The sequence below is a fragment of the Oratosquilla oratoria genome, chromosome 11 (genome assembly GCF_046742065.1).
Source record: "Oratosquilla oratoria isolate Oo_2021 chromosome 11, ASM4674206v1, whole genome shotgun sequence".
Taxonomy (NCBI): domain Eukaryota; kingdom Metazoa; phylum Arthropoda; class Malacostraca; order Stomatopoda; family Squillidae; genus Oratosquilla; species Oratosquilla oratoria.
Genome location: NC_134787.1, coordinates 44,801,934 through 44,827,675, shown reverse-complemented (window position 1 = coordinate 44,827,675; position 25,742 = coordinate 44,801,934). Strand labels below are relative to the sequence as shown.

General features: G+C 42.0%; 1 protein-coding gene across 15 annotated transcripts in view; it reads left to right on the top strand.

Annotated features, from left to right (window-relative positions):
• The window catches only part of LOC143029778 (histone deacetylase 9-like), a 454,521-nt gene that overhangs the window by 49,335 nt on the left and 379,444 nt on the right, over positions 1-25,742 (top strand). For 12 of the 15 annotated variants that reach the window (XM_076192718.1, XM_076192716.1, XM_076192713.1 and 9 more), the window contains exon 1: positions 20,645-20,830. The exons of 1 other annotated variant lie outside the window; for it this stretch is intronic. The gene's annotated coding sequence lies outside the window, so the exon portion shown is untranslated. Of the gene's footprint in view, positions 1-20,642; positions 20,831-25,742 lie in introns of those variants that run through there. 2 more of the 15 variants (XM_076192709.1, XM_076192710.1) reach the window with 2 other exon arrangements.

The window sequence follows — 25,742 nt, the reverse complement described above, 5'->3', positions numbered from 1 at the left end:
TATATTCATCTTAGCTGAGATAGTTTCTCTTGGAAATGAAATTCAAGACGATTAGAAATTGTGGTTAACTGTCCCAAGTGTTGCCGTGTTTTTTTTTTTTTTTTTTTTTTTTTTTTTTTTTTTTTTTTTTTTTTTTTTTTTTTTTTTTTTTTTTTTTTTTTTTTTAGAATTGTAATTTCCTTTGTGGGAGCAGAGAGAATTCATTATCTACTCGCTAAACACATCAATCTTCTCCCCTTCATCTGGTGCCGCAGTCCCGACTGGCTGATACTTGGTCCTCGGAGAGGTGCGCTTTTTATATATATATAAATCTAAACTGTACTTCTTCCATCTGTTTACATATGGAGATTTGACAACCGGTGACTGCTCACCTGCACTCCTACTACTACTTTCAGCAGATGGCATAGAGACAGTCGCACACGAACACAACACCGACAACACTCCAATGTTTAGAGAGATCTAAAGGTCGGCCCAAGAGCCGTTGTCGCTGCTGTGGGGCTGCGGGTTTTTAATCAGGGGAACTCGAGTCAACAATTATTACTTGTTTATTTATTTGTTTATTTTTGCAAGAAAATAGGCAAGAACTGGTTTACTAATAGACTTAGTAACCATGTAGTGAGCGCTGAAACTATCGGTTGTTTCAAGAAAAAGTTAGACAACTTTATGGATGGAGATGACAGGTGGTAATGGACATGGAACTGCCTAGTTTAGGCCTTATGGTCTCTTGCAGTCTCCTTCATTCCTATGTTCTTATTTTTATGGGTGTGTTGTGCCTTGCTGCATTGCTTCTGACCCAGGGAATGGGCGGGGTGAAGGGATGGCCTTTTCTCTACAAGAAGCTAAGATAAAAGGGATAACAAAATATCATGTGATGTGTGGAGGGTGGCTGGCTGCCTCCATTATAAAGAGAAAAAAGCCTTTTGGGATATAGATAAATAAGTAAAAAAAGATTTATTAGATACTATGTAGTGTGGTTACTTTACGTGAAGTGAAATTTAATCTGGTGCATTCTCAACAAGTATAGACGTAGAATTTCATGGTATAGGTGGGACAACCCAAGTCTCTTCAGAATCAAAGACGATAGTTTCAGTCCCATTCTTTACCACACCAGATTATTTCTGTCCCGATATGTGACAAACAGGGTAACTTCTGTCTCGTTATTTACCAACACACAATTTGAGTCCCGTTATTTACCAAAGCAGATAGTCTCTCTCCCGTTATTTATCAGATGCAGATAATATCAGCCCGTTATTTACCAAACAAGATCATTATTATTCCGTTGCTTATCAAAACCAGATAATTTCTGCTCCGTTATTTACCAAAGCTAGATAATTTGACCTTTTTTATTACATTCCCCCTTTCATGAAATTTCAACAATGATGTGACCCGCTTTCAATTTTCTCCAAAATCCCACCCCGCCAAAATAGTTAAAAAAATAGTAATAATGATAATAATAATAATAATAATAATAATAATAATGATAATAATAATAATAATGATGATGATGATGATGATGATGATATGATGATAATGATGATGATGATAATAATAATGATAATGATAATAATAATAATTATAATAATAGTAAAATGTTGATAAAGAGAAACCCTGCTTGATTACAAAATTGACAATTATAATTATCTTACATGTGATAGATTATTTTTTTTTTTGTGATATGCTAAATTTACATCCCTAGACTGCAATATATAGAAATGCATAATTTTGTAATAGCAGGTAATGGGTACCCTAAATTCTTGTCATAGACCCCTTGGGGGACCCCCATTTCCCCAGATCGATAACCCCTTACCTATCCCAAGGAGGGAAAGCGTCAACCGACGCCGGACCCTCGTTGTTAGTCCGTCAGCGTTTTTTCGTCGTCGTAATTATTACATCTTGCCGGTAACCGTGTTCCTAGGGGCAGTTGGGGAAGGAGGGAGGCGAGGGGGAGTTAGGAAGAACGTACTTCTGCCATACTAATAGAAACGACCTCCGTACAAGTTATATTCGGCTCGGGTTTTGTCGCTCGGCGCGGTTAGTCGGTATTGCTGACTTGGTACTCCAGAAAATTTAGGCATACGGCCCGTCAAAGTTTTCTACGGTGTGGGCACGTTTTATCTTCGTAAGATTAAAGTAATATTATTTATCAAGTGCAAAGATTTAGAAAAAATATATATGTATGTATATATATATATATATATATATATATATATATATATATATATATATATATATATATATATATGTAGACGTTTACAAACGTATCTGAGCATAGCTTCTACTCCTTTCATTGAAAATTGAGATTAATGCTTTTTACCTGTTCGTTTTACTTACAAGTGAGTGCTGTTTTAGTTTGCATTTTTTAATTGTTAATAAATAATGCGCTTAATCTAGAAATTTTCAGCAGTAATTATCATTAGATGCTAAATTAGTAGGCTGAGAGTAAGCATATCTATAAACTGCTGTGGGTGGTGATACCTTTATAGATAGTATTATAATATTTCTATAATTTTCCCTGTTCGCCATCAGGGACGTGCCAGTTAGCAGTGGGTCCTGCGAGTGTGTGTTTGTGAGCTGCTCTTTGTCTGATCTTTCTTACAAAACCTGTTCGATATGGGTGACCCTGCAGAGATTTACTCTCTATCGACATAGCTTTTGTAATCATTAAGATTCTCAAGCCTATCCACCACGTCAAGGTGTCAACTCTCGGATAGGAGGCTAAACTTACCACCAAATATATTCATAATATTCACAGATTATATACATTTTCAGAGAATAATCCAATATGTTACATATTAACAGCGATAATTTCAAGAAAAATGGGAGTTACAGTATTTTTGCACAACAGTGAACGGAAATTTTGCAATAACTGTACAGCCACGCCAAAAGACTACAACTTGAAAAGACATTAGAAAACAAACCATAGATCTTTCGATGAACATGAAGGCTTCATTCGTGTTTCAAAGCTCAGGGAAATTTAGGCTAATTGAGACAGCAGCAAACCTTTTTTTCTGAAATTCAGAGAAAGAATATCGCTTCCGTTACTGCAAGCTATGAACTCAGCCGAGTGATTGGATTGCTATGAGTGGGAAATCTTACAGTGAAGGAAATTTCGTAAAGCACTGCCTTGTCAAAACATCTGAAATTTTATGTCCAGAGAAAGCACACTTATTCAAAGATATGTCGTTAACCAGAACTACTGTTGCTGAATGGATTGATGAAATGTCAGGTGATTTGAAACAACAGTTGAAGTTTGCATCACCAGGGTTTAAAACAATTTCTATTGCTATTGATGAGACAGTTGACATCACTGGAAGTCTTCATCAGGGCTTGTGAATTTAATATCTATGAAGAATTGATTGAACTGACACCAGTGGATGGCACTACAACAAGCCAGGGCATCTTCGCGAAAGTCGAGCGAGTTCTGGATGACTTTGGTTTTGATCTGAATAAACGTACATGCTTATCTATTGACGGAGATGCGAATAGGGTTACCAGACATAATGGTGTTGCTGCCATGTTACAAACAAAAGTAGAATACTCGAATCCAGGTTCATCATTTGTACATTTTCACTGTATTAATCATGAGCAAAATTTACGCTCAAATATTTTAAAATTGGACCATGTGCTTAGCTTGATCACAAAGACATTGAACTATGTCAGAGGCCACGCGCTCAACCACTGTCATTTCAGGCAGTTGTTGAAATATATGAACAACAAGTTCACCGACACGACGTTCCACACTAAAGTCCGCTAGCTGTCATATCACAAAGTGATGAATTTTTCTTACTTGTTTATTATATCTTATTTTATATTTCTTTTTTTGAGACAAGAAATAATGATGTTTTTTGAAGATGAAAGGTCAAAACACGGATGAAATGTAAGATGAATTTTAGCCCCAAGATTTGGCTTTTTCTGTGGATATTACTGCGTAATCAATTTACCTTGATAAGAAATTACAAGGTAAAAACAAACTCATCACATAGTTGCAGGATGACATCAAGTGCTTCATTGCAAAAATAAGTTTAGGGGAGTCATAATTGTCAAATGAACATTTAGTTAATTTTCCTGCAAAACACTATCAATAATGAGTCTGTACTTAGCTTTACTAAGTACGACAGCCACCAGGAATTGTTGTCAATGGAATTTCAAAAATATATGTTATGGTTTTTCATCTTTTGAACATTCAGTTTGCACTATTTTCACTATGTTGCTAAGGCAGAGGAAAGCATGCAAATAGAACTGTCAGAAATGCAGTGTAATTTTACACTCGCAGCAAAATATTTTAAAGTTGGAATACCTGGTTTCTTTTCATATCTTCCTGAAAAGTTTGAAAACTTCAGAAATTCAGCCACAAAGATTATGTCAATGTTTGGTTCTACTTGCGTGTGTGTGAACAGTTGTTTTCTTTCATGAAACCAACAAAACTTCACGGAGAACAAGATTAACTGATCAACATTTGTCATCTTTCATCAAAATAGAAACTGCATGGACATTTCAGCCAAACAAACCAGATATTGTTAGTAAAAAGAGGAATCACAATCCAGGACAAAATACTAAAAACGATTAGATAGTAGCAAATACATTTTCAGTTTTAGAATATTGTGATTCTTGTACAATTTATTTGAAACTGCTGCAAACTATATATTGCCATTTATTTTGTTTTTATCTATTTCTTACTTTGTATTCATGAACGTTGTTTAGCCTTTAGTGTGCACATTGCATGTTTCTAGGTTTAAGAAACAAGAATATTCTACAATAGATTTTATCAAATGACTTCAGTTAATTGTAATGGTGAATAGTTGTTATGTGTGGCCTTCATGACAACACATATGTTACTAATGTGGCCCTCTAGTCACTCCCAGTTCGACATGGCCACTCAGAACCCTAGAATTATCGGACGTTGGGTACCTTTCTCACACACACACATTTGAATAAAATTGCCTGGCGACGACGGTCACGAACTTCGGTGCGGACACTGGGAGAGGGGGCGGGGGGTCGGTGCACCACGGAAATTAGTAGGAGGAGAATTGGACCGCATTATAGAAAGGGTATACGTACTCAGTGGTAGGTTGGTGGGCCACTTTTTTATTAGTTATATTTGTTATCAGTTAGTTTGTTTTTTTCGTGATTATATTTTGGTCATGGAAAAGAAATACCAAAGTGTGAGGTCGTTATATCCTTTATTACACACGCACACACACACATACACTATATAATATATATATATAGTGTGTGTGTGTGTGTGTGTATGTGTGTATTTTTTCATGTGTGTGTTTTTGTTACTCTTCATTTTATGTATGTATTTTGTTAATTAACATTATTAGTATCTAATTATCTTCATTTGTTTATTCGTTAACCCATTTACTTATTTTACCCAGGCTCTTTCTGGATACTTGTTTATTTAATATTATTTATTAATTTGTTTACTTTTTGTATCCCAGGACATGATTTACACACATTATTAATTTGTACTCTTTCTTGTCAACATTAAATGGTTGGAGAATCGTTTGATCACCATTCCAGTTTTTATCTTCTTAAAATCTTGTAAACGCGTTCATTTGGTTTGGCGTTGATGAGAATTTAACATTTCTTGAGCGTCGCTGTATTGATAGGATATATCGGGAGAGATTAAAGACTGCTGTGTCACGAACGGCGATCGTGGTCGACGAAGTGTTTAACTAGATTGATTGTTGGGTCATACACGTGCGTGCATACACACATGCGTGCACACTTGATGTAAGTAGTGTACACATTGGCTTGTTTACCCAGCAGGCACACACGATGCATTGTCGTGAGGATACACGCACACACACACACACACACACACACACACACACACACACACACACACACACACACACACACACACACACACACACACAAACAAACAAACATATATGGATGGTCAGGATAGTACAATGGTCACCATCCAAACTGGTTTTCAGCCTGGTGGATGAGTCATATGAGGAGAGACTAATGTTTGCCAACGTTGAAAGATAGAAGAGAAAGAGGTGACGTGATTACATTATTCATATCGCTAAAGGGGATATAAATTATACTACATTGACAGAAGGAATCTCTTGATTACAGATAAGAGGGCTTTAAGAGGTCATGAGGACAAATTCAGGAAAAACACATGTTTAAAGTACGTGGAGAAATGTAGTTTTCCATATAGATGTATGGACGCCTGGAATAGCTTAAAAAGTGATATGACCTAAGCTGGAACAGTGCATGGACTCAGAAACAGGACTCCATAAGAGTTGTTGCTCCTTTTTGTGTACAATGCAGTTAGGTAAATGCACAAAAACGAAAAGAAAACCAGCGGATACGCTGCACGTTTGCCTGACATAAAACTTTTTATGTCGAGCTCGATTACAAAACAGGCTACCGAGGCTCGTCTTAGTTCACTTCTTTCACCAGAGTGGTGAAGGTGGTGGGGATGAGTAGATAGCCTAACTGCAAAAATAGATAAATAAGTAAATAGATAAATGAATGAATAAATAAATAGAAAAAGAAAGGGTTAATCGTTAATTCATGCCATATACGGTAACTTGAAAAGGGATTGCATGCTACCCACTGCGGAAAGGGAGGTGTAGAGTTACCATTCAACTCAATATTATTTATAACCGATCCATGAGACGTAGATGAAGAGGATCCAGTCTTATAGGTCAAGAGGATTTAATTGTTTATAACGTAGGTGAAGAGGATCGTAACCTTTGTAACGTACGTGAAGAGGATCCAGTCCTTTATGAGGTGCACTAAGCTCTCCAGACAGGAGGACATATTACCTCTTGTCTCCGTGCCAAACCTATCTTGTGTGAACAGGATTATATGTTTTGAGCAACGTTGCATTTCTTTCTGGAAACATGCTGACTCTTCCAAGAAGTGCTACAGAAGACTGACGCTTACGAGGGTCCACGTCACGTCTGAGCCTCGCCGAACTGACCTTAGCGAATACTTCAGGTCCAAACCTAACAACGGTCTTTGACCGAGACTGGTTTCTGGAGAGAGGAGGGAGGAAGGGGAGAGGACCGTTTTCGTTTCTGTGTGCCATACAAGTTTCAGTTTCTTGGAAAAAATATAATACGTTGTACGGTGACCACCTTATCCTCCACCCACCTCCTCCACCCCTTCGTCAAACATCTATATTCCCTCTATAGGGCGCTTCTATCCCTCTTCTTCCTCCTCCTACTTCACTCCTACTCTACACCCTCATTCCTGGTACATCATCCTCAACTCCCCCTCTTCCGTCACCCTCCTGATGCAAGATCTCTGCCGATGTGCAACTTCCCGTTGATGAGTACTATTATAATACACATCTCTCTCTCTCTCTCTCTCTCTCTCTCTCTCTCTCTCTCTCTCTCTCCTTCTTTCTCTTTCTCTCTCTCTCTTTCCCTCTCCCTCTCTCTCTTTCCTTCTCCCTCTCTCTCCTTCCCCCTCCACCTCTCTCCTTCCCCTTTTCACTCTCTCAAACCTCCCCCTCCCCCTCTCTCATTTCCCCTCCCTCTCTCTCATTTCCCCTTCCTCTCTCTCTTTTCCCCTTCTCCTCTCTCCTCTCCCCCTTTCTCCCCTTCCTCTCTCCCCCCCTTCCTCTCTCTTTCCCCTTCCCCTCTCCTTCCCCACTCATCTGTTCCCTTCACCCTCCCTCTCTCACATTCTCCCTCATTTCTCCTCCCTCTCTCTCATTTCCTTTCCCATCGCCTCCCTCTCCCCCTCAATCTCTGTCCTTTCCTTAACCTCCTCCTCCCTCTCTTCCCCTTTCTTTCTCCCCTCCCCTTCCTCTCCCCCTCACCCTTTTCCCATTGCCCCCTCTCCCCCAGCCCGCCTTCCCTCTCCCTGTCTCTCTTTCCTAAGTACCTCGTAACCTTTCCGCCTTGGCCACGAAGCCAAGTATGTGTCCAACAGTGGGGAGTGGGCGATTCCACCCTCCCCTCCCCCCCTCCCTTTATCTCTCGAGATAGGGCCGCCTTTATCGCCTCCCCCCCCCTCCCCCGTCCACCCTTCCCTTCCCTCTCCCCTCCCCCCACCTCGAGGGGATTTTCACCTCCAGTTCCTCATGAATGGATTCAGGACCGGAACGGTTACGTTCCGTTTTTCGCGCTGCCCCGACAACGAAAACCTCAATAGCGAATATAAACATGTGTGTTATCGGCAGCGGCGGGAATGTAGTCATGATTGGCGGGGGAGATAATTTATCGTGCAATGCTCCTGTCGGGACTCGGATTGGAGGAGGAGGAGGAGGAGCGGTGTCGACAGCCTTAAGAAGCCGCACGGGGCCTGTTCTGGTCGTGGCTTCCAACTGATTCAGCTCGTCGTGTGTGTATGTGTGTGTGTGTGTGTGTGTTTGTGTTTGTGTGTGTATGTGTACATATATATATATATATATATATATATATATATATATGTGTGTGTGTGTGTGTGTGTGTGTGTGCGCGCGTGTGTGTACATATATCTACATATATATATACATATATATATACACATATATATATATATATATATATATATATATATGTGTGTGTGTGTGTGTGTGTGTGTGTGTGTGTGTGTGTGTGTGTGTGTGTGTGTGTCTGTGTATGATAAGGTCGCCATTAAAAGCCCTGTCATCTGACCTGAATTTAAACCCATTCGAGCAGATGACGTCATCTACACATTTGCTGTGGCCGGAACCAGGCGATTTAAATCAGCTGAGAGATGGACCACCCTTGGAGGGAAGGGATTAATAAGACAAAAATAAATCGCGGTGTTGAGCGGCTGCTATATTTCCCCGTTATAAGTTGACAGACATGGTGATTGTATAAACAAGTGCACCCGTGTTTGTGCCTATATATGCAGGGACTTATCTCCTCGCCGCATACATTGCAGACTTTACCAGAAACAGTGCTGCTGTTCCCTTTCACCTATTCCTCATCCAGTTCTTTGTTCACCGATACCTCAGACATGCATTTATGTGAATGAAGATGCAAATAGGCACCGTATACATAATATTATTGTGTACACCATATACACATTACCTGCCGATTAACTGGGATGTCGGCGATTGAACTGGTTCACCCACTGGTCAGTGGTCACCCCGCCCGTTAGTGAGGAAGGTGTGTTGACCATTCAGACACACACACACACACACACACACACAAAAAAAAAAAAAAAAAAAAAAAAAAAAAAACGAAAGGAAAGGTTATAGTGATTTTTTTTTTTTTTTTTTTTTTGTCACTGGCCATTGAGCTAACCCATGTGTAGTTAACCTTTGTGTTTGCTGTGCGTAGCAACCCAGCACGGCCTGGAGACGGGAGTCCTAGAGGCTCATTGATATCCTAGTGCTCTGGTTGCATTGAGGTGCCCCCCTGAGACTAGCATCACGCATTTTTTATCCTCTACAGCAGGGGTCACCAAACTTTTTTCACTGCTGGCCGGATAACTGAAAGAATGACAAGCGCGGGCCGCACAATCATTCTGTTCAATACTTTCAAGCCAGAACGAAAGCTCTGGGAAAAAAAGACGAAAAACTAAGTTTAGCATTCCATGTTAATCATGGGTGAGTGGCGTGCAATGCACAAAAAAACAAAAACAACCAACATGTTTTTTTTACTAAAAAGTTATCAAAGAAGCGACGTTAGCAAAAAGATAGTTACATCAGATATAGCGTGCACATGCACAAACATTACAATAAACAAGAAAATCTAGATACAATAATTTAAAATTCACAACAGTAAATTTAAAGCACATAGCAGTCAGGAGGTCTCCGCACGCGTGAAGATATCCTAGTATTCTAAACATAATATTTAGATTTAAATTATATCACAAAGTTTCGTGTTCCATACGTTTTATCAAGCAAATTCAAGTACCGTCGGCGGGCCGGATGAACTGACGTCGCGGGCCGGATCAGGCCCGCGGGCCGTAGTTTGGTGACCCCTGCTCTACAGGATGGGAGGCTTTTCCTGGTTCGGAGAGGTAAATCGGCTAGGCTGCCTGACTTGAACCTTGGAGTTAGGCATGCCCTAAGACTAGCAGCTACCGTCTGGGCCGACTCCGCACATTCCGCTACTGTCTCCTCCAAGTGCCAAGGTAGTGGGTATGTAAACTCTCCCACGATCCTTGAGACTGTTGGATTAAGATGTATTGTATGTCCATATCTTAGCCTCCCCTCGTTGGGCTCGGTGGTGGGTGGAGGTGTTTGAGGGTGAATCTTAGACTATGTATAAAAGGTTCGAAATTCTCGACAATATGAGGATCCTGAAGAAATGCGGGACGACACATTCAAACGTGAAAATCCGAAAGCTGCCGAGGAGTGCATTGGAGGGCGCCCAGAGTCGAGGAGCGGTGTTCCGTCGCGCGAGACACTGGAGGGTATTGAAGTGGGTCGTGATGCCAGAATAGGTGGGAACCTGGACCAATACAGGATCCAGAAACGGCGGACTAGAGCTATGATGAGGGTGTCGAAGGCCGTTTTAATGCAAATTACCTCAAGTCTGCTTAACGAGCCCTGAATTAACTCCGCTCCAAATCTGTGATACGGGAACACAGTCCGAACAGATTATGGACAGCTAGTGGCAGGTGTAGAGGGGTGTAGTCCCTTTTCAGAGTACTTTGAGGAGTTACTCATGAGCTGCCAGATTCCCCTTGCTAATGTTCAGGTGTTGGATCCCAATCCACTGACAGTTGAAACTCCACCCCCTTTATAGAGGTAAAGAAAAAAGATATAAGTTGAAGAGGGGAAATGCGACTGACATCTGCATCATCACTGTGGAATTCCTGAATGCCGGAGGTGATGATATGATCCGTGGGTTGCATGCCGTGGTGTCTGCTGTTTGGCAGTCGAGTGCCACTCCCTGCAACTGGAGATTTTATTTTGTCGTCTCCATTTGTAAGGGGAAAAGAAATGGCTGCACTGCAACAACTATCGCGATATTACATCGCTCAGAGTGCCAGGCAAGGTGCTCACCCATCTGTTGCTGACACGGGTTCATTCACACCTGCTAAAGTTTCAGAGGCCTGAGTAGTCTAGGCTCACCCCCGATAAGTCAACAACTGATCGGATCCTAGCGCCTCGTATTTTTGTGGAGCACTAACTGAATTTCAGCAGGGGTTTCTGGCAGTCTATATCGATCTCAAAAAGATGTTTGATTCAGTTCTTCGTTGGGTGCTCTGGGATCTTTTGCAGATTCGTGGGATTCCTGCGAGGGCTATTAACTTGATATCTCGCTTAGACTATGGCAGAGAGTGCTGTCAATTTTTGAGGTGATATGTCAGGGTTCTTTCCTGGTAATTCAGGAGTGAGGCAATGGTGTGTCCTCGCCCCCACACTTTTCAACACCTGCATGGACAGAGTTGTCGATCAGTCATCTTGTGGAGTCATTAAAGCAGTGGCTCTCAACCTGGGGGTTCATAAACTCCTATGGAACCACAGACTTTCAAAAGTGGAGCAACACACTAAAAAAATTAGTGGTTTCAGTGAATGCCTACTGATTCTATTCAGTGTTGAAGTGATCTCCAGGTTGCTAATGAACAGCAATTCATAAGCACGGGGGTACATGGAACAGAGGGTTAATAACCACTGCATTAGAGCATGAAGACTTCGAATCACTGCATTACAGGGAGGCAGTCCGCTTGGACTCCAGGTCTCTTGGACCAAGGCCAAGGTCCAGGCATTTGGGGACTCACTGGATGACAGAGTTCAGTCTGTCCATGCATGTGGCGAGAACACTGGGGTCTTGGAAAAGTTCATTTTCCTTAGTGGTGTCGTGCAGAAGTGATAGGTCCTCCCAGAAAGTTCTTCAAAGGATTGTCATTGACCGTGCTGTTATGGGGCCGCTCAGGTGGAGTATATGGCGCTGCCGATATTTATGCAGGAGGATCAAAATACGAATCTTTAAATCAAGTGCAGTACAGCTGTAAGACTTGGACACTAAATACTGACTTGAAAAGGCGTCTCGGCTTCTTTGGTATCACGTCTCTTTGGAGAATCATGAAATATCGCTGGAATAACTATGTATCAAACCAGAGACTGTTCCGTGAGACTTGGCTATATGGACAAGTGGCACGTTTCACTATTTATTTCCACAGGGTTGTCTCCGTACGAGAGAACCCTAGATAGAGGAAACAAAGGGTATGCATTGTGATTGGCGAAGGCGTGTGAGCGAAGCGACGTGCCTCCAGTGTATGCTCTCAGCTGATGTTGATGTGCATTTGACCATATGCATGCACGCACGCACACTCCCTTCCTCTTGGTTCTCCATATTCTGTTAGCGTTGCACATGACTCCTTTCTAGTATATAATTTTTGCTGACCCCTTTCCTCTGCCTGTGCATTTGCACTCACACTCTGACCCCTGTTAAGCCGGGTCCACACTTGTTGCACTTCCACGTATCGTTTCATCTTTGCGTACCACCTAGTGATACGATACGGTGCAACAAGGTATTGTACCTACTTGTTGCGTATCCGCCTGCTGCATACGGATACGCAACAAGTGGGTACAATACCCTGTTGCACCGTATCATATCACTAGGTGGTACGCAAAGATGATACGATACGTGGAAATGCAACAAGTGTGAACCCGGCTTTAGGTGTTCCTCTGGATCCATTTCATTCACTGACGCTTTGCCAGCCAGACCCCCTCCATCCTCTCCAAGTGCCCAGACCATCCTGTAAAGGCTTTGCTCTCTATGTTTCCTACTCCCACTTCTTGCTGCACTATTGTAGTGTGAGTTAATTTAGCATTCTACTCGTCTTCTTTGTTCCATACAGTCTTCGCATTTCATTGCCAACGCCACCAATCCTTCCCACAGCTCCTATTTATGGGATTACATTGAATCTACTATATATTATTCTCCTCCTCCCCGTATCTTTCCTCTACGTGAGGTCTTCTTTCTACCTACATCCTTGTCAACGAACCTCCCGTCTCTCTTGCGTCCGTTATTCTGTGCTTTCATTCTTCCATCCAATGTCAAGTGCATTCTTGCTGATTCTACATACCTGCCACTTCCAGAACGTTGTGTTTGTGTGTACGATTTCTTTTTATTTTCTGTCTGACAGTGGGTGTAAATGCATGTGGTTTTTCGTTAAGAGAGAGAGGGTGGGGGAATGAGAGGAAAGAAGAAAAGGGATTCTTCAGGTCAGAGTTGGCCAGTCTGGAGCTCCTATGAAAAAATAAGGAGAAGGAAGTTACTCAAAATGGTAAATAGAACGTCAAATTAATTTTCCAATTTTGCCAAGAAACGTATTATAAAATTTTCTACTTCAAGAGAGCCTTACAATCGTGCCAGTATTTGATTTTAGTGAAGGAGGGTTGCTGGTTCTCTTTATTTACTGGTATTTATTTATCTATCTATTTATTTATTTATTCATTTATTTATTTATTGCTGCAGTCACACTGTTAGTAGTGAACTTTAATCCGAGATTAGACTCTACAGGTATCTTAAAACCGCTGCCTTCATGAAGAAACCATACATAGGTTTGCAAGCAAATTCCTCTTTTCTCCAGAATATTTCACTTGTTGGGGGAATGCTGTGAACGACAGCTTCCGATTTGATACACGTAAGTTGTAAACCTTACACGTAATTAGCATTATATTTGAATGCAATATCAATAAAACCGGAATTATTGGGCACTAGTTGTTATCAGATATTGATACTACAAGTTGGTCAGTGAACTTGTGAATACGTGCAGTCTGCAATATTGATGAAAGAAGACGAAGGATAAAGAATATATACTGTATTATGGGGAAAATGGATATACTGGTGATAAGTTGTAAAAGGCTTGTAGGAAGGAAAGGTAAAGAGGGGCTAGGAACAAAGGATAAGGATAAAAGAAATATATCGGTGGATACCGTGTCGAACTCGCGAGCAGGTGGTCGTGAGTTCGATTCCCGGGACCCCCTGCGGGCTATGACGCATTGGTTCCCAACAACCCTCGCCAGACGGGGAGGCAACCCAAACATCGGGCTAATAGAAATCCACTTCGTGGGAGTGGATGAATGGAGATGGATTAGATCGTGTTGAGGGCCGGAGCGAAAAGAGTAAATTCGTGGAAAGGTGGGATAATGCCATAAATCATCTAAAATTATAACGCAATAGCTTATGGATTGCTGTCGATGAATGTGGAAATTAAGGGATAAGAAGTATTCACGATAGTATACATGGACATACTGAGCGAAGAAAGGGCGAGTTTTAGCTTCAAATGTGCTAAGAAATATAAATGAGGGAACAAATACAGAGGTGATGGGAGCCATAGATATGAGAATAGTATGGGAAGCAATTTTGGAGCAGGTGGTGGATTGAATGATTACTGGGAGCTGATGTTGCAAATGTGTGTAGAGAGAGTGGGAAATAGTTTGAAAAAAAAAAGTTAATCGACACTCACACGTGTGCACAAAGAAAAAAACCCGGAAGCTCGAGAGTAATACTGTGCAAATAAACAGAAGGCTGAAAGATAAATGCTAGAAACGATTGCAGTGAAGGGCTGAACGCATGATTATTAACTGTTAGAAGATTAAGAAATAGGGTTTCGAAGCTGCAATACGACGGGTGACCAAGGGATGAAGCGAAGAACATTATAAAGACGAGAGAGATGGCGAGGATGTTGATGTAAAGATTAAGCCAAAAACTGAGGAGAATTTGAAGATGCCAAAGGCAAAAGAACAAGATTGAGAAGAATTCAGGGGAGAAGCTTTTAAGAGCACGGAAGAGGTACGTGATCGAGGAATACGATGGACAAAAAGAAAACTGAGAGATGTGGAAGATTGGGAATAAAAGTTGTAACTAACAAGTAACAGCAGAAGAAATTTACAAAAGCGAGCATTGATCAGGACGAATAAATGTCGAAGAAGTTAATATAAACCAGAGATTGTGAAGTACGATGGTAAAGCCTACCAACAGGAGAGTTTCGATCCAAAATGACGTGGGACACAAACAAAAAAGTAAACAAACACACTAACAGCAGAACAAAACAAATAAACAGCAGAATAAAACAAATAAACAAAACAGATGATTGACATGAAGGAAATTCCAGAGGATTATTTCCCGACAGGTTCTGCCTAACAGGGAAGACAGTGAGAGAGGTTAAGTGAGACAGACATTAGCAGTTTGCTTAATCGTTCATCCAAGTGAATTTTAAGAGGAAAATGTATTCCTGTACGTTCAATCGCATCGTCGAGAAGTTTGTCATTCATGCACCACGCTGAAATTAAATTATTTCTATTTAATGTTTTCTGGTCGAGGGCGTTAGAGCGTCGCTATTTACGGCGGAATTTGGGGTGACGGCAATTCGTAAAATGCCACCAGCGAGTTGGACCAAGGATATAGTTCCTTAAATTCCACGCTACAAAATCCTATTTATGGGGCACCGTTCTAGCCTTCTGGTAGAGGAAATTCGCGATATTAAACCGGATTACTTAATTTTAGGTTATGCCCTTGAGGTCATTATTCCTCATCTGGTTAGTGTATATGTGGTGATTGGTTTGATGACACCACCATCATCACTCGTTGATGCTAACTGATACTAGACAGTGATACTAGTCGATACTAGTTTTCGTTATCGCATCGCGCGCTCGGCATGACGCATCGCACGCTGGGCCCTTCTCGAGCCATATGCTGCCTTGCTGAAGTTGCATTTCTTTAATGGACACGTGATAAGATGTTTACGAAAAGGCATGTGTTCCCATTGGCCATTTGTAGTATGCAGAAGGATTTAGGTTCAATCATAATTGGTTGTGGGAGCCTATAACATCCAGAGGTTTCCTCCTAGCCTGAAACAGAGTAAATTTCAGTCTGCTCTGATATACAAAATTATTTAGTTTAAAGTGAGTACGTTCAACGATTAGCGGTCACAGTTGGAACTACAACCAGGATGTCTATTTAAGGTCCGTACCGATTAAATCTTTTAGTCCAGCCTCTCACACCCGCACACCCACACAGACATTCAATTTCTAATTTGAATCTAAAATAATAATACAATAATAAAAGTCACATATTTAGGAAACATTAGTCTCATTCCACCATCAATGTTGTGTTATAAGATACGCTTGTTCGTGTTCCTTGTGATAACCATTTTACAGTAGCTACAGCTACCACCTACTTATTTATATATATTCGAAATCAAGGAGCACGACATATAGTGTGAGACTATTTAAACCGTTATTAATTCACTTTCAAATCCAGGAAACGTGTATCAGCTATCTTCTGAGTCTCCCCTTTTGGGGGGAAAATACGTTCATATGCTTTAAGCGGTTCTCGTATGATTTGTTCCTTACATTTGATATCAGTTTTATGGTTTGCAAATACACATGTTTTAGTCTGTATGTTTGCAGTGAGATTTGGAGAACTATTTTCCAAATGTGTGTGGAATAATGATAAGCTGGTACATTATAGAAGAAATGTGATAATGATATTAGTGATATTAGTAAATGTTGCCTCAAGTTACAGGAGGTGGAAAACCCTCAGCTCTTCCACAGATCCCTAGGAAAAGAAACTTTGGGTAGTTTTGCATGTTGTATTGATCTGGTACTGTTTCTATGCCACTGCTGACTAGACCTAATAGGGCAGCAGCCCCCGGTTGTCAGCTCTCCATGTATAAAAAGGTGTAAAAAGTACATGTGAAATTGAAAGAGGGAGATCTTGGGCCCAGTCCGGAGACAGAGTATCAGCCCTCAGGGCTGCACCTTTTGGAAGTGAAGAGGGTAGACCAGGTTTAGAATAGAGAACAAATACAGGCTCCATGTAAACAGAATGAGGAATGTGAAAGAAGAGATTGAAATGGAAGTGAGAAATAGGGAAAGTAGTTGCAGCACAGATTAAAGCAGTGATGTCAACGTGGAGGGGCGATTTTAAACTCAGATTAAACTGATGTGGCGTGAAGAGCATTGGAGCTGTACTAGTAAGGAAGCGAGAGGAATGAAAGCAGAGGTAATTGGAAAGCTGGAGTTAGGATCGTCTCACACGTATCGACTTTTCGCCGTGCGCCGCCCACGACACGACGTCGTGCTCTCAAATATCCATGCGTGTCTATGGACGCTTCCACACGTCACGACCACGACCGCGTGTGAAAATATCCATAGACATCCATAGATATTTGAGAGCACGACGTCGTGTCGTGATCGGCGCACGGCGAAAAGTCGATACATGTTTAGCGAGCCTTAGAAATAAAGAATGTTAAAGAAAGCTGAAAATATGATGAAAAGGGGAAAGACACCGGCAGTGGGCGGGCTTACTGGGGAAATGTTACAGAATGGAGGTAGTTTGGATAAATGTGTGCAAAGTCTTCAATATATATATATATATATATATATATATATATATATATATATATATATATATATATACAGGTATATATATATATATATATATATACATATATATATATATATATATATATATATGTATATATATATATATATAAGTTTTACAAGAGAAATGCGCGGGAGAATGTTGGTAAAACAGTGTAGAAGACAGAGAAAAATGTAGAAATGAAAGGGGCTTAGTGGATCAGGTATTCTCCTTAAAGCAGATCATTGAAACGCTCAGCTAGGAGAGCGGATAGAGATATGTGGTTTTCAGGGCTCTAGAAAAGGCCTGTGATAGGTTAGATGGATTTTGGCCATATATATATATATATATATATATATATATATATATATATATATATATATATATATATATATATATATATATATGTATATATATATATATATATATATATATATATATATATATAATTTTTGTGAGATTGAAATGAAAGGATACTGGAGGATGTGGATAGATTGTATAATGGAAACAAAGTTTGTTTTAGGGTGTTTTGACAAGATGTCTGGCTTAAACTGGCTGTGTGATGTCTCCGTGGTTATTTATCATGTCTGTGGGTAAAGTCAAAGGATAGGCAAACAGGTTAGAACGGAAAGGTGGAAAGAGGGAAAATGAGGAACTTGTTCCACAGGTGGGGTTACTGATAATACGATTCGGTGTATCGTCCCAAATTCCCCCTATCAGGAGGCTAGGACGTTAACTCTTACAGAGGGCTTTGTATCGTGGAATCTAATGAACCATGACCTTGGATCAACTCGCTAGTGGCAGGGTTCGAATTGACGTTATCTCGACCTACCCTGCAAGTAGCGATGTACTAACCTGCTCTGGGGTGGGGGGAAGGGGGTTGTAATGGTAGGATTGAGAAACACAACAAGGATAGATCGATAGTTTTGGAAAGCTGCATGTACGGTAGAGGAGTCAGTGTGAACAAGAGCAGGGGTATAAAGAGGAAAGAAAAGTGTTCCTAGTTGTCGTAAGTGTTCTTAGTAATCCTAGAAAAGTTGCCTTAACATTCACCCGAAAGGTAGAGAAGGATTCAGATATCTCGAGGTGTACATGGAAATACGAATCAGGTCATTGTAAACATTCTAATGAATGCAAGAAAAAGGCAGGGAATGGAAAGAACTGGTATGTTAGAAAATGTAGAATTACTCTACATTTAAGTAAATTGAAGATGCTCTAGGATGCCGTCCGGGGTGGCATAGTGTCGAAGGAATTGGACGGTCTATGAATTGGAGATGCTATGAGGAAAATTTGAAAAGAAAACAAAAACGGAAATTAGGAAAATGTGGGATAACATTGTGGTTTTGTGGAGAATATAGACAGGGATCTGCTGAGGTATCACGAGCATATAAAGAAATCAGGATGGCAGAGGTTTCATAATCCAAAAGTGGATGCAAAGAGAGGACCAGGAAGACCGAGACCTGGGTGGTAGGATAATGTGCGAGAGTGCTTGGAGTGCAAAGGAAGAAGGTGGAGGAAACAATGGTGCCGAACAGAGGAAAGTAACAGATATACATGAAGCAAGAGAAAGGTCAGAAGTTGGGGCGTGGGAGACGAGTAGAATGGTTGCTTGATGAATGGGTGCAATATATACTGGGACTAGGATGCCACTGAAAGAGTTCATGAGGGTGTGTTTGCAATTATTGCATATAATTGTATATATATATATATATATATATATATATATATGTGTGTGTGTGTGTGTGTGTGTGTGTGTGTGTGTGTGTGTGTGTGTGTGTGTGTGTGTGTGTGTGTGTGTGTGTGTGTGTGTAATACCTCATCACAAGAGGGCCTACATCGACGACACCCATGCCACGGGAGTTCTGGCATCCCCTTTAATCCTGCGCGGCACAGTGTCGTCGCGGCTTGGGACGCGTCCTAAAGATCTCGCACGACAAAAGTTCGTTATTTTCATTAACCGTTTTTCCCACTGCAACTCATGACTGTTACCAAACAGTCCCTGTGGCTGTTGCGTCCATGCCTCCTTCAGGTAATTGAGTCAGTCGCCTGCTTCACGTAAAGGCATGGTCAGGAGTCTGCATGAAAGGGTTTCATTGACAGGGAGGGGAAAGGGGCTAAGAAGAAAAGGGGAACAGATTTCACCGACAAAGAGAATGAACGAGTGAGTCTTGTTAAGAAAACTAAAGGAGGAAGGGGCGGGCCTCAACTAATTGAGAAATGAGCGTCATCGACAGAACGACGAGGAGGGTGTGTTTGCGTGTGTAATTCTCCATGGTCTTGGATCACGTGTTGGACTTATGGTCTACAGCTATTACCCTCCCGGATGAGAGATCTAAGTTCATATGTGATCGATCTGTGGGTAATGCTGTGACTTTACACACACACACATATACAACTCCCCGCCCACGTGAGTTGGAATAACGGCTCGCAGTGCAGCGATACTGGAATTATTTCAGCCCTGGGCGGGATTCGAACTCGGACACCGGAGGAGTGGTTGAGAACTGCCCCGTCGAACAGTGTGTGTGTGTGTGTGTGTGTGGAGGGAGGGAGGGGGTCGGAGTGGAGAGGCCTCGTCAACAAAAAAGAGAGAGTAAAGTAGACAGATGAAAGGAAAACGGAGCAACATCTGCGTAGATAGAGAAAATGGGGTCTCGCTACAAAAGAATGGACAGGAAGTAGGGGCTACAGTCTGACGGGGAAGGATCTCCACCTGCTGCAGAATAAGGGCAGCTTCATCAGGGTAACAAGGGCACTTTATGATTAGGACAAAGGTGGTTTATCAGCTGGAGGAGAAGGGTTCATCAGTTGGGCTTAAGGAGTTGTATCAACAAAAGAGAAGATCGTCGTCTGTAAACCAAGGAGGGGTGTCAGGACAGAAGCAACAGATGCATCTATCGCTTTAAGTTACATTTCCAACTTTATTTAAAGGACAGCAAAAGCTCAACCACAAAAGATGTAGAAAATTATGGCTTGCAATTTTAATATGTAATACAGCAACATTCGTCAACGCACAAACGTACGCACACAGCAACAGATACCCTTCACTGCAAGAGTGGGTGACGGTGAAGCACGCACAGTTAACGTTCTTCTTTCCAAAAGGATTTCTTCTTAATGGCATTTATAAACTCGCAAAGTTCAAAACAGCTGTGCGAGTGTTGTCTTCTCAAGATGGGGAGATAATACCTTAGAACATTTAGAGGTGTAAGCTAGGAAAATTGAACAGGCTAGATCTGGAACCTCTGTCGACATCGCAGCTGACTCCGCCTCTTGCTTCATCGTCACTTAGACGTCATCAAATATAGTGACGTCACAGCAGCGGCGGTTTCTGATTGGCGAGTCTGAGAGAATGAAACAAGTTGTACAGCCATTGCTCATGGAAGTCCAGTCTTGCCTTAACATATCAGTGGGGATACACGAAACTCTTGTCTTGGTCAATTTCTGGCCGTAAGACAGACGTAAGACTTGGTTTGCCCCGAACAATTTATTATTGCAATGGATATATTAGTTGCATGAAGTAAAGAAACTAAGTACGTATTTTGAGAGCGCGGTTGACGAAGATCTAGGGTTTGCTGGTGGGTACCCATACTACAGAATTTCAGTGTGTCTTGACGTTTAGTGTACCGGCATGGTTCGATTCCTGTGTAAAATTGTCCATAGGATTGAAAACACGACGTGTATTTATTTTCGTGTCGCATACTCGTACACGACGGAAGCGAATGACTGGAGAGTGCGCGACTTGTGTTTCGGTCCCCCCTTGTGACTTGCGCAGTATCGCCCGCCAACTCGAAACTCCGGTAGTCACTTCCTACTACTTTATTAATCCACACCTCGTTTGGCACTGTCTGGCCTGCATGAACGTAATTCTTGAAGGAGGTGTGAACCATGACCTTGTAAAAGCGAGGATGAAATATGTGGATGAACTTTATGACAAGTAGGAAATGTAGGTTGGAAATGTTGCTGCTGCTGGTGGTGGTGGAGGTAGTAGTAGCGTGCATGACAAACAGTAGGGGGGAAGGGGAGGGACATGTCACAAAGTCCTCACTGGGCTGCTGCCAAGCCCTTCAAGCGGCTTCTACTGGTTGAACCAAGGGTAGATATTCCCTCGCATAATTGCAGCCAGGCCGAATTGGACTGACCCAGACGTGGCCTGAATGCCCCGTCCTGTTTTGAATATTAATGACGGAGTGAAAGGTAAAATTTGTAATGGACTGAAATAAAGTTGATAATAGTGTACAGTGTGTGCATACAGGTGTTCTTTGCTGACTTGATGAGTGTGACATTTGTTCAAACCAAGAACTAGGAAAATGTAGAAGGCGGGAGGTCGAGTGTAGAAGCGAAATCTCTTGAGTGTCGAGTGTGCGTTTTAAGTTTTACGTAATCGGCCAACCAGGGCCGGACGACGGTATGCATGCACGTATCTGCGGGGACCTGTGGTTTCTGTTGCAGGTGAGACGCTCCCCCATCCCCACCCTCACCTGCTTCAGGCCAGTTCTCCCCAGAAGTTCAGGAGGATGAACTTGGTGGATGGAATGGGGAAAGTGCATCATGGCATTCCACTTGTGGATGAGTTTGCTCTGCGTACCCAGTGGGCCGACGACGGGGGTAGGGGGGTTGGAGGGGAGGGGAGTGATAAGACGGAGGTACCCCGGGAGGACTGGTTTTTGAGTGAAGCACGTAGGAGTCCGTGCTTGGACGAAGTGAACTGCCTAATCGGAAAACTCTTACGTAAAACGTAACAGTTGTCGACACTGGAGAAAGATTACCCCCAGTCCCCCCCCCCGTCCATATGACCATTTCAGTTCGAAATATGCTTTGACGGGGGCGGCAGGTCTCCCACAATTGCAGTCACTGTGATGGCTTACGTGTCAGTGGCTGGCTGTTGAAGTTGACTTTTGGGACTGGTTATATAATCAGCAAATTACTGGCTGACGTTCTTGAATGAAGACAGAAGCGAGCAACTGCCTGCTGGAGATGAGCTCGCAGATCACGTAAAGTTGGCTGGTTGATCATAAAAAAAAATCTCAGCGTGATGTTAATTCTGTTGAACCTGAATAATGAGCTTAGCCATAGGGGCTGGGTGGGGGTGGAAGCTTGATGCAGTTGGCCTTATCGTGACGTAATTGTAGGTTCTTGCTTTGATTTGACGTCGTTATCGGGAGATTGGGGATTTTGACTCTGCGTGGGGTGGGTGAGTTGACAGTTGGTGGCACGGCGCAGAGTGGCGTGGAAGAACGGATGCGGGTATCCCACGTGGGAGAGGTTGGATGTTATGACATCAGACAACTCCTACACGTCGGAGGAAAACCCAGAAAATGGTTAGAATAGCCTGGCAATAGAACCAATGAAAGTGACACTCAGTACGTAAGGAGGATAGTGTTTCAGCCCGTTTACTACCTGTGGATCGACAGTAAAAGTGCCACTAGGCACAGAAGGGATTAACCCCTCCAGGACTACCTGTGTGTAGCACTGGGCAGTGCCAGTTGTTACATTGATTCCCTTTTCAGCACGAGGTCGTACCCCCGAGCTGAATAGAATAGTCCGGTGTGAGTCAGAACAAAATATAATTGCATCATTAAAGTGAAGAAGCTAATTCTCGTAGGATGACAATTTGTGTTCAGGAAACTGTACGTTGTTGATGAGGGTACATAGAAACCGAGAAGGCTTGTTTCATTCCATAGGTTTTGCAACAGTTTTAATGTAATTTTGACATCCATTAGGCTGACCCTCTCACCAACTGAGTATAACCGTCATGTGATAGTTTAAATCGGATTCATCCCACGACCCTGAAGCCCTGGATAATGTAGTCGAGGCATTTGAGGGGTTGAGGCAGGATAAAGCCATGATTCGGATCCGCATTAGCTCGTCATCTTGTCGGTTCACACAGGGAAGACAACGGTTTGTGTTTGATCAAACTTTTTGGTTAGGTCGTGTCCAGTCTGGGAGCCAATTGTACACGTGTATGTGTGTGTTTGTACATACATACATATGTATATATGAATATATATATATACAACACTGAATGGGTCCCAGTGATTAGAGATACAACCACAATGCACTTTAATTATAAGCCATCAAAGGCCAGCATGCTGGAATTGAAATGTGGTACTGCCCAGAACTCGAACCCAGAACTCGAACCGGCCTCGCGTCATGGTTCGAGTTCTGGGCAGTACCACATTTCAATTTCAGCATGCTGGCCTTTGATGGCTTAGAATTAAAGTGCATTGTGATACCTCTCTTGATAGCCTAGTTGGAAAGTCACTGTCGCACTTGTCATGAGGATGCCGGGTTCGAGTTCTGGGTAGTACCACATTTCAATTTCATCATGCTGGCCTTTGATGGCTTAGAATTAAAGTCCATTGTGGTTGTTAAAATGTATATATATATATATATATATATATATATATATATATATATTATTGGTAATACAAATGCCCGATTGTTGTTGGCTGAAATTTCCCCAGTCTGACGCCGCCTCCTATTACCGGGCGCCTTCCTAACTTCCCTGAACACACTTGAATTAAGAGTAGTGAATATAAAACAAGTCATTGAATCATTATTTGTTTCCCATAAAACCACGGAAAGTGAACGAGTGATGGTGGGTCATTTTGGCCCACCATGACTTGATCCTGTAACATCATCTGGATACGACTACAGTTGAGGGGCATTGGGTTTTTCTGGTTTCTGCTGAAACTTGGCATCTTAAAATTCAGTCGCAAAGAAAATTGCTAAATTTTGATGTGTTGATAAACAATGGTGCTAAGTACTTGTACACTTGTGTATAGATAAGAACATTTCATAGTGTTATCTAACGCTCATATGCCATAAATAAAAATAACAATTACACTGGGTTAGGATTCTGCATATGTCCGTCTTGATAAGGACATTCCATATATTGGAGTGTTACATAACTCTCTCTCTCTCTCTCTCTCTCTCTCTCTCTCTCTCTCTCTCTCTCTCTCTCTCTCTCTCTCTCTCTCTCTCTCTCTAAGCCAGCCATCCTCACCATCCCTCGAGCTTGGTGCTCTTGAAGATAAGACGACAGTCGGTTTTATCTGCCCAGGAAATTCGTCTGTCGTTTTCAGTTGCTTACTCTGCATCTGGCCACACCATGGACTCAGAGGTCTCCAGGGGGAGAGGGGAGGGTCTGGGCACAGAATTTCTTTTTACCTCACCCCCTTCCCCCCAGCCTCAGCCTCGTGCAAGATTTCTTCCAGCTGACGGAAGAGGCCAGTGTGTACTAAAACTTTTCTAAAGTGTTTAATGCATTTTCATTAACCTGTCCTATTGGCTGGATTATATTCTCTTCTCGAGTGACTGTTATTCATTGTGTATACGTGTGTGTGTGTCGATATTCTAGGGTCCTATGACTACTAACTAGTACACCCTATTAGATCGGAACAGTCGGTGACAGTCCCCCCACCCCCAAACACTCACTTGATAGTTTTCCATGGATTGAACACCTTGCTCCAGTTACGACGCGCTCCAGGAAAACTTATAGTTTCATATTTGTAACTATAATTTATCCCCATTGCTGACATACGAAAAAAAAATTATAATAGCAATGATGATAATAATAGAACATTAATAAAGAAATTCTTTGTAGTTATAAGTCACGTCTAGGTTTGACCAAACTTAGGCAGTAATTACTACCACTATATCTACTACTAACGACCACAAATCGTTCATAATTTGGGCTTCCATGGACCGTTTGTCATGAATTCAGTGTATCACGGTACGTCGCTCTTGAGTGTAAAGGTGTACAATCGAACTGTGATTGTTTAGTAAACGAAACGTTTTTCAGTAGCGAGGGAGAGAGGGGCGGCGATGACGAGACAGATTCTTTTGGAAAGTGATGATAGACAGGTACCTTTAGACAGAGATAAAGACTTTTGTGTAGTCGAGACGGAGCGAGATGGTACAATCTGGCCATGGCCTGTGGTCACGTCTACTTGACAATAACAGAAAACCAACAGAATTTGAGAAGACGTTCATATGTCCACGTCATCTTCTATTTGACCGCACAGGAAGAGGGTGCTTTATGGAATGGCAGTCTGGTGTGCTGTGTTGTCTTACGATCACCCGCCATCAGTTTTTTGCTCTGATAGCACCGAATCTCGACGGATCTTCCAGCGTTGACACATCCGGTGTTTGCAAATCTGCAACTTGTTTGAGCTAGACCAGTGATTTTTTTCATTTGTCTATTTCATCCCGCGATTACTTATGTATTAAGGTTCACGTGATTGGATCGACGGTATCGCCACCCTTCATGTGAAACTCCGTGGGATGTCATTTTCGCTGCAGTGGTTAGAGGATGGGATTGCGGTGATCGAACAGTCTAGGGCCGCCAGAGCATTTTCCTTAATAAAGAAAGTGGGGATTGCATGTAGAAAATGGTAAAATGATAATAATAGTAATAATAATGAAAATAAAAACGAAGAAGGAAAGAGGAACGAGGGTTGGGATAGTAGATCCTGTGTAGTGCCC